This window comes from Oryx dammah, unplaced genomic scaffold, assembly GCF_014754425.2.
Source record: "Oryx dammah isolate SB20612 unplaced genomic scaffold, SCBI_Odam_1.1 HiC_scaffold_24, whole genome shotgun sequence".
Classification (NCBI taxonomy): Eukaryota; Metazoa; Chordata; class Mammalia; order Artiodactyla; family Bovidae; genus Oryx; species Oryx dammah.
In genome coordinates, this window is record NW_024070208.1 from 59,815,215 (window position 1) to 59,826,238 (window position 11,024).

The 11,024-nt window shown below is 40.6% G+C and overlaps 1 pseudogene; it reads right to left on the minus strand.

Moving 5' to 3' along the window:
• Positions 1-305: 305 nt before the first annotated feature.
• On the minus strand, positions 306-1,285 carry LOC120883237 (annotated as a pseudogene).
• Positions 1,286-11,024: the final 9,739 nt, after the last annotated feature.

Genomic DNA, 11,024 nt, shown 5'->3' on the forward strand with positions numbered 1-11,024 from the left:
GTGAAAGTGAAGTCACTCAGTCCTGTCCGACTCTTGGCAAAGCCATGGACCGCTGCTTACCAGGTTCCTCTGTCCATGGGATTTTCCAGGCAAGAGTACTGGAGTGGAGTGCCACTGCTTTCTCCGAGAACTCTTTATAAGGTTGAACAATTTTTCTCTAAGTTTGGGAAGATCCCCTGGAGGAGGAAATGGCAATCCACTCCAGTACTATTGCCTGGAGAATACCACGGACAGAGGAGCCTGGTAGGCTACCGTCCATGGGGTCACAGAGAGTCGGACATGACTGAGTGACTTCACTTTCACTTTCACTTCTTCACTTCCAGCCCTCTCTTCCATCGAGGTCCCGAGACTTGCCCCAGTTTGTCCTGTCCCTGTGCCATCTTGGCAAGATGCAGGGAGGGCCTCTGCTCCTGTGCCTCCTAGGGGCACCGCCGCTTGATGCCCACCTTCTTGTCATTAAGGACGCAGGGCTGGGAGCGGCTTCGGGCCAGCCCACCCGAGTGCCTGGCCGGCTCTGGCGTTGAGGTGGGGTGCTGCTGGCGGAGGGCGGGCAGCACTCCGCAAAGGAAAACTGATCGTGTGAGCAGGACAGGGAGCGCTGCATGTCCAGCCCGGCCGCCGCCTGCGGGGCTTGCCACGTGATCCCAGAGGTCGCCCACCTGTCCGCAGGTGGCTGGGCGCGGCACCCCCAGGCCGGGCGGGCCGCTGGGCCGCGTGTGGAGTCCCACCGGGTCGTAGGGCGAGGAGAGCGCGTTGGCGTGGGACGGGAGGCTGAAGCTGGAGCTCTGCTGCATTGGTGCTGAACCCGTTGGAGCAGTGCTGCACGCTGCCCCCCACTGTAGCAGTGTCTCTTCTCCACCAGCGCCCAGACTTTGGACTCCAAGGGCCTCCACGACGTCGGGCAGCTGGCCATCTCGTCCAAGAAGGACAGCGACCGGCACTGGCTCTTGCTGCGGGGTGTGGATGGGTGCCCGTTGTGGTCGCTGAGGCTGAGGTCTTTGATCAGGTTGGTGACCGCGCAGGTGGTGGCCACCTCCCGGTGCCAGAGGGCGCCGTCCTGGCACTTGTCCGGCAGGCACTCCCAGATGCTGGCACTCGGCTGGTTGATCTGAAGGGGACACTTCCTGTCCAGGTCTCTCCATCTGTCATTTTCCATGATTCCACAAGAGAAAAGTGTTGGTCCTTGACTCATCTTTTTTGGCCTGTGTGGCTCAGGGTTGAAGGTCCTGCAGGCCACGGGGTCGGCTCCCTGCTTGTCGAGGCTTTGACTCAGGATCATCACCATGATGTCACGGGTCATGGAAATAGTGATGTACAGATCTGACACAGCTGAATGGAGTTAACCCTGTGCCCTCTGGCATATTCATCCTATAGGAAGAGAATGGCCTACCCTCATCTTTGTTCTTTGCCAGATTTCATGAGGGGTAATGAAAGTGAAAGTGGAGAGTGAAAAAGCTGGCCTGAAGCTCAACATTCAGAAAATGAAGATCATGACATCCAGTCCCATCACTTCATGGGAAATAGATGGGGAAAGAGTGGAAACAGTTGCAGACTTTATTTTGGGGGGCTCCAAAATCACTGCAGATGGTGACTGCAGCCATGAAATTAAAAGACGCTTACTCCTTGGAAGAAAAGTTATGACCATCCTAGAGAGTATATTCAAAAGCAGAGACATTACTTTGCCAGCTAAGGTCCATCTAGTCAATGCTATGGTTTTTCAAGTGGTCATGTATGGATGTGAGAGTTGGACTGTGAAGAAGGCTGAGCCCCAAAGAAATGATGCTTTTGAACTGTGGTGTTGGAGAAGACTCTTGAGAGTCCCTTGGACTGCAAGGAGATCCAACCAGTCCATTCTGAAGGAGAACAGCCCTGGGATTTCTTTGGAAGGAATGATGCTAAAGTTGAAATTCCAGTACTTTGGCCACCTCATGTGAAGAGTTGACTCATTGGAAAAGACTCTGATGCTGGGAGGGATTGGGGGCAGGAGGAGAAGGGGACGACTGAGGATGAGATGGCTGGATGGCATCATGGACTCAATGGACATGAGTCTGAGTGAACTCCGGGAGTTGGTGATGGACAGGGAGGCCTGGTGTGCTGCAATTCATGGGGTCGCAAAGAGTCAGACACGACTGAGCAACTGAACTGAACTGAACTGAACTCTCTTCCAGACCTCTTAACTATCTCATCTGAATGAACATCAATGTTCATACAGATAACCAACAGCAGTGACACCAGACATGTGATGAAGTTCAGGGGAGTGATTCTGTTTTACCAAGTATATATAATAAAAGATAGGACCCCAGGGAAACAAGTGGCCAAACTTAGCAATAGATTCCTTGGGCAACAGTTGACCCTATTTGCACTTAAATATACATATATATTTTTTTGACTGTGCTAGGTCTTTGTCTCTTGTGTGCTGGCTTTCTCTAGTTGTGGAGAGCAGGGACTACTCTCTATTTGTAGTGTGTGAGCTTCTTATTGCAGTGATTTATCTTGTGAAGCATGGGCTCTAGGGCAAACTAGCTTCAGAAGTTGTAGCTTGTGGACTACAGAACGCAGAATCAGTATTTAAGGCTCATGGACTTAGTCTTATTTGCCCCGCAGCCTGTGAGATCTTCCTGACCAGAGATTGAACAAGTATCTCCTGCATTGCAAGGTGGATTCTTAACCACTAGACCACCAAGGAAGTCCTATATGAACTCCTTTTTTAGCTCTGTCTCTTGTACCCCATGTGGATACAAGCTGATAAGAAAGACACTATTTTCCATCCTCTGGCGGTAGTGGAAGGCTCAAACTATGCATCCCTCTGCCCATGTAGGGGAATTCTCATCCTCAGCCCAACATCCTAGCAATAATAAAAACACTGAAACTGTCTCTTCTCCCTGCTTTCTGAGGCCACTTTGGATCTGCATGAGAAAACTACCCTGCTCTCCCCAGAGACTTCAGTTACAGTTTTAATGAAGTTTTTCATATCCTTATAATATGTGTGTAGTGTCAACAGTGTCAACATCTGAACCATATTTTGGTTGTGTGGGAGGTCCACTCTGCTCTACAGGATGGTTACATCAGGATAATTACAGAACGGGATGCATATTAGTTGAGCTAAAATATGTAAAGCATTTAGGACAGTGTGTGGCCCATAGTGAATATTCACCATGTTAGCTATTAGTAAATGCTGTGTACCACTTCTCCCAGCATGCTGACATTTGAAATATTATGCTAAGGTGAATATAGTTTTTAGCCAAAAGTGTAAGCAATGAAGGAGACTTAAGATTCAGTCTCTGGGTCAGGAAGATACCCTGAAGAAGGGCATGGGAACCCACTCCAGTATTGCCAGGAGGTTCTTAGAACAGAGAGCCTGGCAGGCTACAGTCCATAGGGTTGCAAAGGGTCAGACACAACTGAAGTAACTTAGTATGCATGCTAAGCATTTAAAAAATTATTTCTTGAACTTAGACACAGAGAATCACTCCTGAGAGAATGTCAAGATATATGGTGGTGCAATGGCAACCCACTCCAGTACTCTTGCCTGGAAAATCCCATGGACGGAGGAGCCTGGTAGGCTGCAGTCCATGGGGTCGTTAAGAGTTGGACATGACTGAGCGACTTCACTTTCACTTTTCACTGTCATGCATTGGAGAACGCAATGGCAACTCACTCCAGTGTTCTTGCCTGGAAAATCCCAGGGACGGGAGAGCCTGGTGGGCTGCCATCTATGGGGTCGCACAGGGTCAGACATGACTGAAGTGACTTAGCAGTAGCAGCAGCAGCAGTCGCAGCACTAAGAATGCACCTTTCATGTAGTGTCCTGCTGCTGCTGCTACTAAGTCACTTCAGTTGTGTCCGACTCTGTGCGACCTCATAGATGGCAGCCCAGCAGGCTGCCCAGTCCCTGGGATTCTCCAGGCAAGAACACTGGAGTGGGTTGCCATTGCCTTCTCTGATGTAGTGTCCTAATACCCTTTTAAAAGCATTAACATGGATCATGCATATGTTCAGATTGTGTCTCATTCAGAAAGGTTACACCTCTTGCTTCCACTTTTCCAAATTTCTGTCATAAGGCCTGACCATCATATTCAATACAGGAAGAGAGTGTTTATACCTTCAAGCATAAAAAATAAAATATAACTCTTCCTGCCACCTATTGTATCTTTCTTCCACATTCCTCACTTCCAGGGCTGTAACAACAGAGAAGCTCCCTTTGATGTGGTACTGACAAATCAAACTGAACCATTTGTAAACCGGACTCAATCTTCTGTTTTCTTTTAACTTTTTTTTCTAGATTCATTTTCCTTTAGGTAGATGAAGCAGATCACTTATACCATTTGCTCAAGATTCCTTTCAATTCCCATCCAGCATGCTAGGATTCTGGATATAATTTCTTTTCTATGGAGGAGGTTCTTTGGGGTGTGAAGCTGATTTGTAACTGATTCATGGAGGGAGTGAGGGAAGTGAAAGGTATCAGTTTTGCTGATGTGAATCAGGTCACAGAAGATATGATTTTGTGTGTAGGAGCTATAGTGGCAGCTTCTTATCTCAACTGGTAGGTTTTATTTTTGTCAGCTTCTTACTCAATGCAAACTCCTCTGACTCTCAGCTCTTCTTCAGTTTGGCAATGGAAAAAAGTCCTGAATATTCAATTCTGGGTCTGTTCCTATACTCAGATCTCTGATTTTTAGGTTAACTATTACACACATAATAAAAACCATTTGCTCCTTCAAAAAAGCATATTCTTCAATTCAATGGATTATACTGAACCACACATGATAGTGAAATTGTACAGAGCTACTGCAAGAAACAGACACTCAAGGAAATAATCTGAAATTGTTTCTCAGATTTGGGTGATTTTGAAAGCAGCAAGAACCTTCTTAACTTGGGTAAATGGCTACTGCTAGATGTTACTATGTGCTGATGTGTTAGGTATTGAATCACTTACATTTTCACCTGTGGTCACCTGATATAAAAGGTATAATAAAGCCAACACTTTGATAAATTGTGTGGCTTCTGCAATAAACCATTTCTTCAAGAAAAGTTGGAATATGAAGTCTGTGGATATGGACTGTGATTTATAACATACACAGGAGCTTTAAGGAAGAAAATTACAAACTCATGATTTTAAATTTTCAGTTCAAGAATGGTCACTTAATCACAAAGTCTCTCTGAGTTACCTTGATGGTTTAGCCATAAGGCTCACATAGCAAAAAATAAGATACAAAAGCTCCTCCTTCAGATTGCTGATTTAAAGTCTAGATTGATTTTGCAGCTTCACCATAACAGTTATGTGGATATTATAGTATTAATTGGGAGATCATGTTACATTGAGAATTAGAATGGAGTTGTCAGGTTAAATGAGAAAGATTGCATAAGTCTCTCTGAACTTTCTGTTTGCCAGCAGAATCAGATCTATTTCCTGGTCTGATGCACCAGTTGTCTTGTTTTTGAGCAAACTCTGAAAGATAGTGAAGGACAGGGAAGCCTGGTGTGCTACAGTCTGTGGGGTCACAAGGAGTTGGACATGACTTAGTGACTGTACAACAATAACAATGTCCTAATAATGTCTTTATCTGAAAGAATTGTCTTACAAGAGGAATTCTAACCCTTCACCATAGCTCCATTCTATTGTCTTAGTCACATCTCAGACAAACTAATGTAACCACAATTGTGGCAGAAGCCAAATCAGTTCAGTTCAGTCGCTGAGTCGTGTCTGACTCTTTGGATCCCATGAATCACAGCACGCCAGGCCTCCCTATCCATCACCAACTCCTGGAGTTTACCCAAACTCATGTCCATCGAGTTGGTGATGCCATCCAACTATATCATCCTCTGTCGTCCCCTTCTCCTCCTGCCTTCAACCTTTCCCAGCATCAGGATCTTTTCCAATGAGTTAGCTCTTCTCATCAGGTGGCCAAAGTATTGGAGTTTCAGCTTCAATATCAGTCCCTCCAATGAACACCCAGGACTGATCTCCTTTAGGAGGGACTTGTTTGATATCCTTGCAGTCCAAGGGACTCTCAAGAGTCCTCTCCAACACCACAGTTCAAAAACATCAAATCTTTGGCACTCAGCTTTCTTTGTAGTTCAACTCTTACATCCATACTGACTACTGGAAAAACCATATTCTTGACTAGATGGAACTTTGTTGGCAAAGTAATGTCTCTGCTTTTGAACATGCTATCTAGGTTGGTCATAACTTTCCTTCCAAGGAGTAAGCGTCTTGTAATTTCATGACTGCAACCACCATCTGCAATGATTTTGGAGCACCCCAACACACAAAAAAAGAGTCAGCCACTGTTTCCCCATCTATTTGCCATGAAGTGATGGAACTAGATGCCATGATCTTAGTTTTCTGAATGTTGAGCTTTAAGCCAACTTTTTCACTCTTCTCTTTCACTTTCATCAAGAGGCTCTTTAGTTCTTCTTCACTTTCTGCCATAAGGGTGGTGTCATCTGCATACCTGAGGTTATTGATATTTCTTCCGGCAATCTTGATTCCAGCTTGGGCTTCTTCCAGCCCAGCGTATAAGCAGGGTGACAATATACAGCCCTGACATACTCCTTTTCCTATTTGGAACCAGTCTGTTGTTCCATGTCCAGTTCTAACTGTTGCTTCCTGACCTGCATACAGGTTTTTCAACAGACAGATCATGTGGTCCGGTATTCCCATCTTTTTCAGAATTTTCCACAGTTTATTGTGATCGTCACAGTCAAAGGCTTTGGCATAGTCAATAAAGCAGAAATAGATGTTTTTCTGGAACTCTCTTGCTTTTTCAATGATCCAGTGGATGTTGACAATTTGATATCTGGTTCCTCTGCCTTTTCTAAGGCCAGGTTGAACATCTGGAAGTTCATGGTTCATGTATTGCTGAAGCCTGGCTTGGAGAATTTAGAGCATTTCTTTACTAGTGTGTGAGATGAGTGTGATTGTATGGTAGTTTGAGCATTCTTTGTCATTGCTTTTCTTAGGGATTAGAATGAACAGTGACCTTTTCCAGTCCTATGGCCACTGATGAGTTTTCCAAATTTGCTGGCATATTGAGTGCAGCACTTTCACAGCATCATCTTTTAGGATTTGAAATAGCTCAACTGGGATTCCATCACTTCCTCTAGCTTTGTTTGTAGTGATACTTCCTAAGGCCCACTTGACTTCACATTCCAGGATGTCTCATACCGTAATAAGCAGAAAGGTAAAGTGGTAATCAGAGTGATTTATGCAAATGTTTTCTTAGTTGTGACTGGGAATGGAATACATGACCTATTGGTTGATACACTGAAGATGATGTGTTAATCCATCATGTAGCTACTTTTAAATTTCTTTATAAAACACAAATTATGGTATGGCATTTATATTAAAACTATAGTAAAAGAGAGAACAAGAGAGGGTATAATAGCAAGAAAATCTGAGTGAAGACAATAGATACACAGATGGTGGTGCTGGTTTAGTCTCTAAGTAGTGTGTGATTCTTCTGACCTCCACAGGGGTTAACTTGCCAGGCTCCTCTGTCCATGGGATTTCCCAGGCAAGAATACTAGAGTGGATTGCCATTTCATTCTCCAGGGCATCTACCCAATCCAGGAATTAAACCAGTGTATCCTGCATTGCAGGTGGATTCTTTACAGACTGAGCCACCAGCTAAACCCAGATATACAGATAACTGAGTATTATGATAGTGGTGGACAAACCTGCAAACCTAATTCACAATAAATAATTCTCAGAAAGTTCCAGAATTTATATAATCAGCTATCTATTTTACTGGAGCTTAAGGGGAAGCAATTAAGGAAGCAAACTTTAGCTAAAGTTGTTTAAAAAGCAAATTCATATATTGCCTTCACAGTCTATGACACTGGATGGCTATATCCCATCTGCAACATTCTGGAAGTTTACTTTCTGAGAGGTTAATAGAGGATTCTTTGGAATGATTAAGACCTTGGACAACTGAGAGGAGTTACTCTATAGAAAACAAGTGATATTTTGGAAAATTGCATAAAAATATTGTAACCTGTATCCTTCTCCTTCCCAGTTCTCAGAGGGAAAGCATGCATATCCTCAACCTCACAAATAAAGTTGACTAGATAAGTTCAAGGTGAAAAAGCTAAAACTACTGATATTTTCATACTGATGTTATCATTTCATTTTTAATTAAGCACAATATCTGAGACCCCCTTTTCCAAACCCATGCTTTCAGAATTTTCAGTCAAAATATCTCCCCCTACTAATTACAACATATGTCTAAATGGTTATTAACAGATATGTGAAAAAAAAATGGAAGCAAGAGTATGAAAACAAAGAAAGAGTGAGAGAGGAAAAACAATGCGGAAAAACCAATATGGAGGAAAAACTATATAAAGAAAGAAAAATTAAAAAAAAAAACACACTTTTTAATATAAAATTCACTATTAATACACCTAGTTCTAAGAAAAGGCTTTGTATCTTTATAACAAGAATGCAAGAAGGAGATGATATAAGAAAGATTATTCTGGGGGTGATATCTTCGAGATTAAAACATTGTAGTAAAAGTGAAAAAAGAAAAGATAATTAGAAACATTGAAAGATAATGGAAGACATACTTAAAATATCTTCTAGAAAACAGAGCAAAAAAATGATATGAATGAAAAATAAAGAGAAAATATAAAAATGAGAGGAGCTATGTAATAGATACAATTTTAAAGGAATATAGTAATTCCAGATAAAGAGAATACAGAAAATAAAAAAGAGGAAGAAGAGAAAATAAGAGGTAAGATAGTACCTATGAATAAGAATTTCTTTTAAATATAATTAAAATAATAGATTTTTTTTAAGGCCCAAATCATTCAAGCACAATGGATAAAAACTGACTGAGAGAAAAACATCTTACTTAAAAAAAAAGAGTCAAAAACCTACAAAGAGAAAAAAGAAGTAACAGGAAAAAATATAACATGAATCAAGATGATTTCAGAGCTTTCCACAATAGTACGGAGAGCAAGAAAACATTGGAGCAACACCTTTAAAACCAAACCAAAGAGTGACACCAGCAAGATGGCTGACGAGGAATCTGTAGATTCCTCCTTTCTCTACAGAGACATTGAGTTAACAACAATATATGGACAGGAATACCTCTGTGAGAATTTTAGAGACTAGTTGAAAAGGTTCAATACTCAGGCTATATGAAACCAAGAAAAAACTCTAGTGAAAAAGATAAGAAAATTCACGGCATTTGGCACACTTCTTCATAGCATAGTGCAAAACAACAGGTAACAAAATGCTCCCTCCTAGGGCTCCTCCATTGGGAAGAGAAAGGTGCATCATGACTCCAATATCCTGGTTTGTCTGGAGCTGGTGGGGGGACTAGTTTCTTTCTCACCAGACTCAGCGTTAATGGGATCAGAGTACTAGTAAGAAATCTACTAAAAACAGAAATGATCAGCATATTAAAGCTGAAGTTCTGAAGGCAGACACTAGGGGGAGAAAGAGGTTAGAAAAGGTTTGAGAAACCCTAAAACCTTCAGCCCAGTGGTGAAAGTCTTGTCTTACCAGTGGGCTTCCCTTGTGGCCCAGATGGTAAAGAATCTGAGCTAGAAGTATGCAAATCCTGGGAAAGGTAGCTTTTTAAATTTTCTTTAGTGCTCAAATTCTAGCAAAAATATTATAAAATATGCAAAGAAACAGAAAATATGTCTTAATCAAAGGAACAAAATAAAACTCCAGAAACTGACTTTTATACATAATTAGAGATGTTGTCAGTTTAAGGTGGAATGCAATGTATGGCAAAACCAATACAGTATTGTAAAGTAAAATAAAGTAAAAATTAAAATTAAAAAAAAAAGCTAACCCCCTAAATAATATCTTTCCCACAGGAACTGATGTAAAGTCATTAAAGCAATTAAACAATTATCTTATATTCAAAAAAAATAAAATAAATAAAATAAAATTATTTTATGTAATTGCAATAGTAACCACAGAGAAAATATTTGTACACTATACATAAAAGGAAATGAGAAGGAAATCAAAGCATATAATTAACAAATATCAAGAGAAAAAACAGAAGATAGTTAGAGGGGGAAAAAAAAAAAACAGCTACAAGGCATACAGAAAACAATGCAATAACAATAATAAGTCCTTCCTAAAGAGTTGTAATTTTAAATATTAATAGAATAGACCTTCCAAACTAAAGAATTGGACTGGATGGATAAAGCAAAACAAAATAACAAAACAACAACAAAAAATAGAATCTGTTTTCTATCTACAAGAGACTCATTTTTTTTTAAGAAAGATAATTTTGTGATAATTTTTGAGACATTAGGTCTAAATTATGCAGTAAGAAAGGTGCTGATTAACCAAGAAGATATAAGAATTATACATATTTAGGTACCAATCCTCAGGGTTCCTAAATATTACATAAAGGAAAATTTACAGAATTGAAGGAAAAAAAAACAGAAATAAAATAATAGAAGGATAATTCAATACTGAATTTAAAAAATGACAGAAAATTAAGAAAATAGGGAATTTGAATAACAAGCATTATATTTATAAAATATTGGACCTGGCCAGACACATAGAGAACACACAACCTCAAAACATTAGAATATACATTCTTCTCAAGTGAACATAGAATATTCTTCATGATAGATTACATGTTAGGCCACAAAAACATTCTTAACAAATTCCACAAGACTGAAATCATAAAAAATACCTTCTTTGATGACAATGGAATTAATCTAGATATCAATAACATGAGAAAAAGTGGAAAATCCATAAATAAATGGAAATTAAACTACATCAAAGCATCAAAGAAGTCACAATTAGAAAATACCAAAGCATCATGACATCAAAGAAAAGGCCATAATTAGAAAATACTTTGAGACAAATGAAAAGAAAAACAGAGCATGCTGAGATTCATGAGATTCAGCAAAACAGTGCTAAAGGAAAATTTCTAGCTATACATTCAAACACTAAAAATAGATGCAAAATTTCAAATCAACAACCTAACTTTACATTCTAGAAAATATAAAGGGAAATAATAAAGATTAGTGCAGAGATAAACAAAATT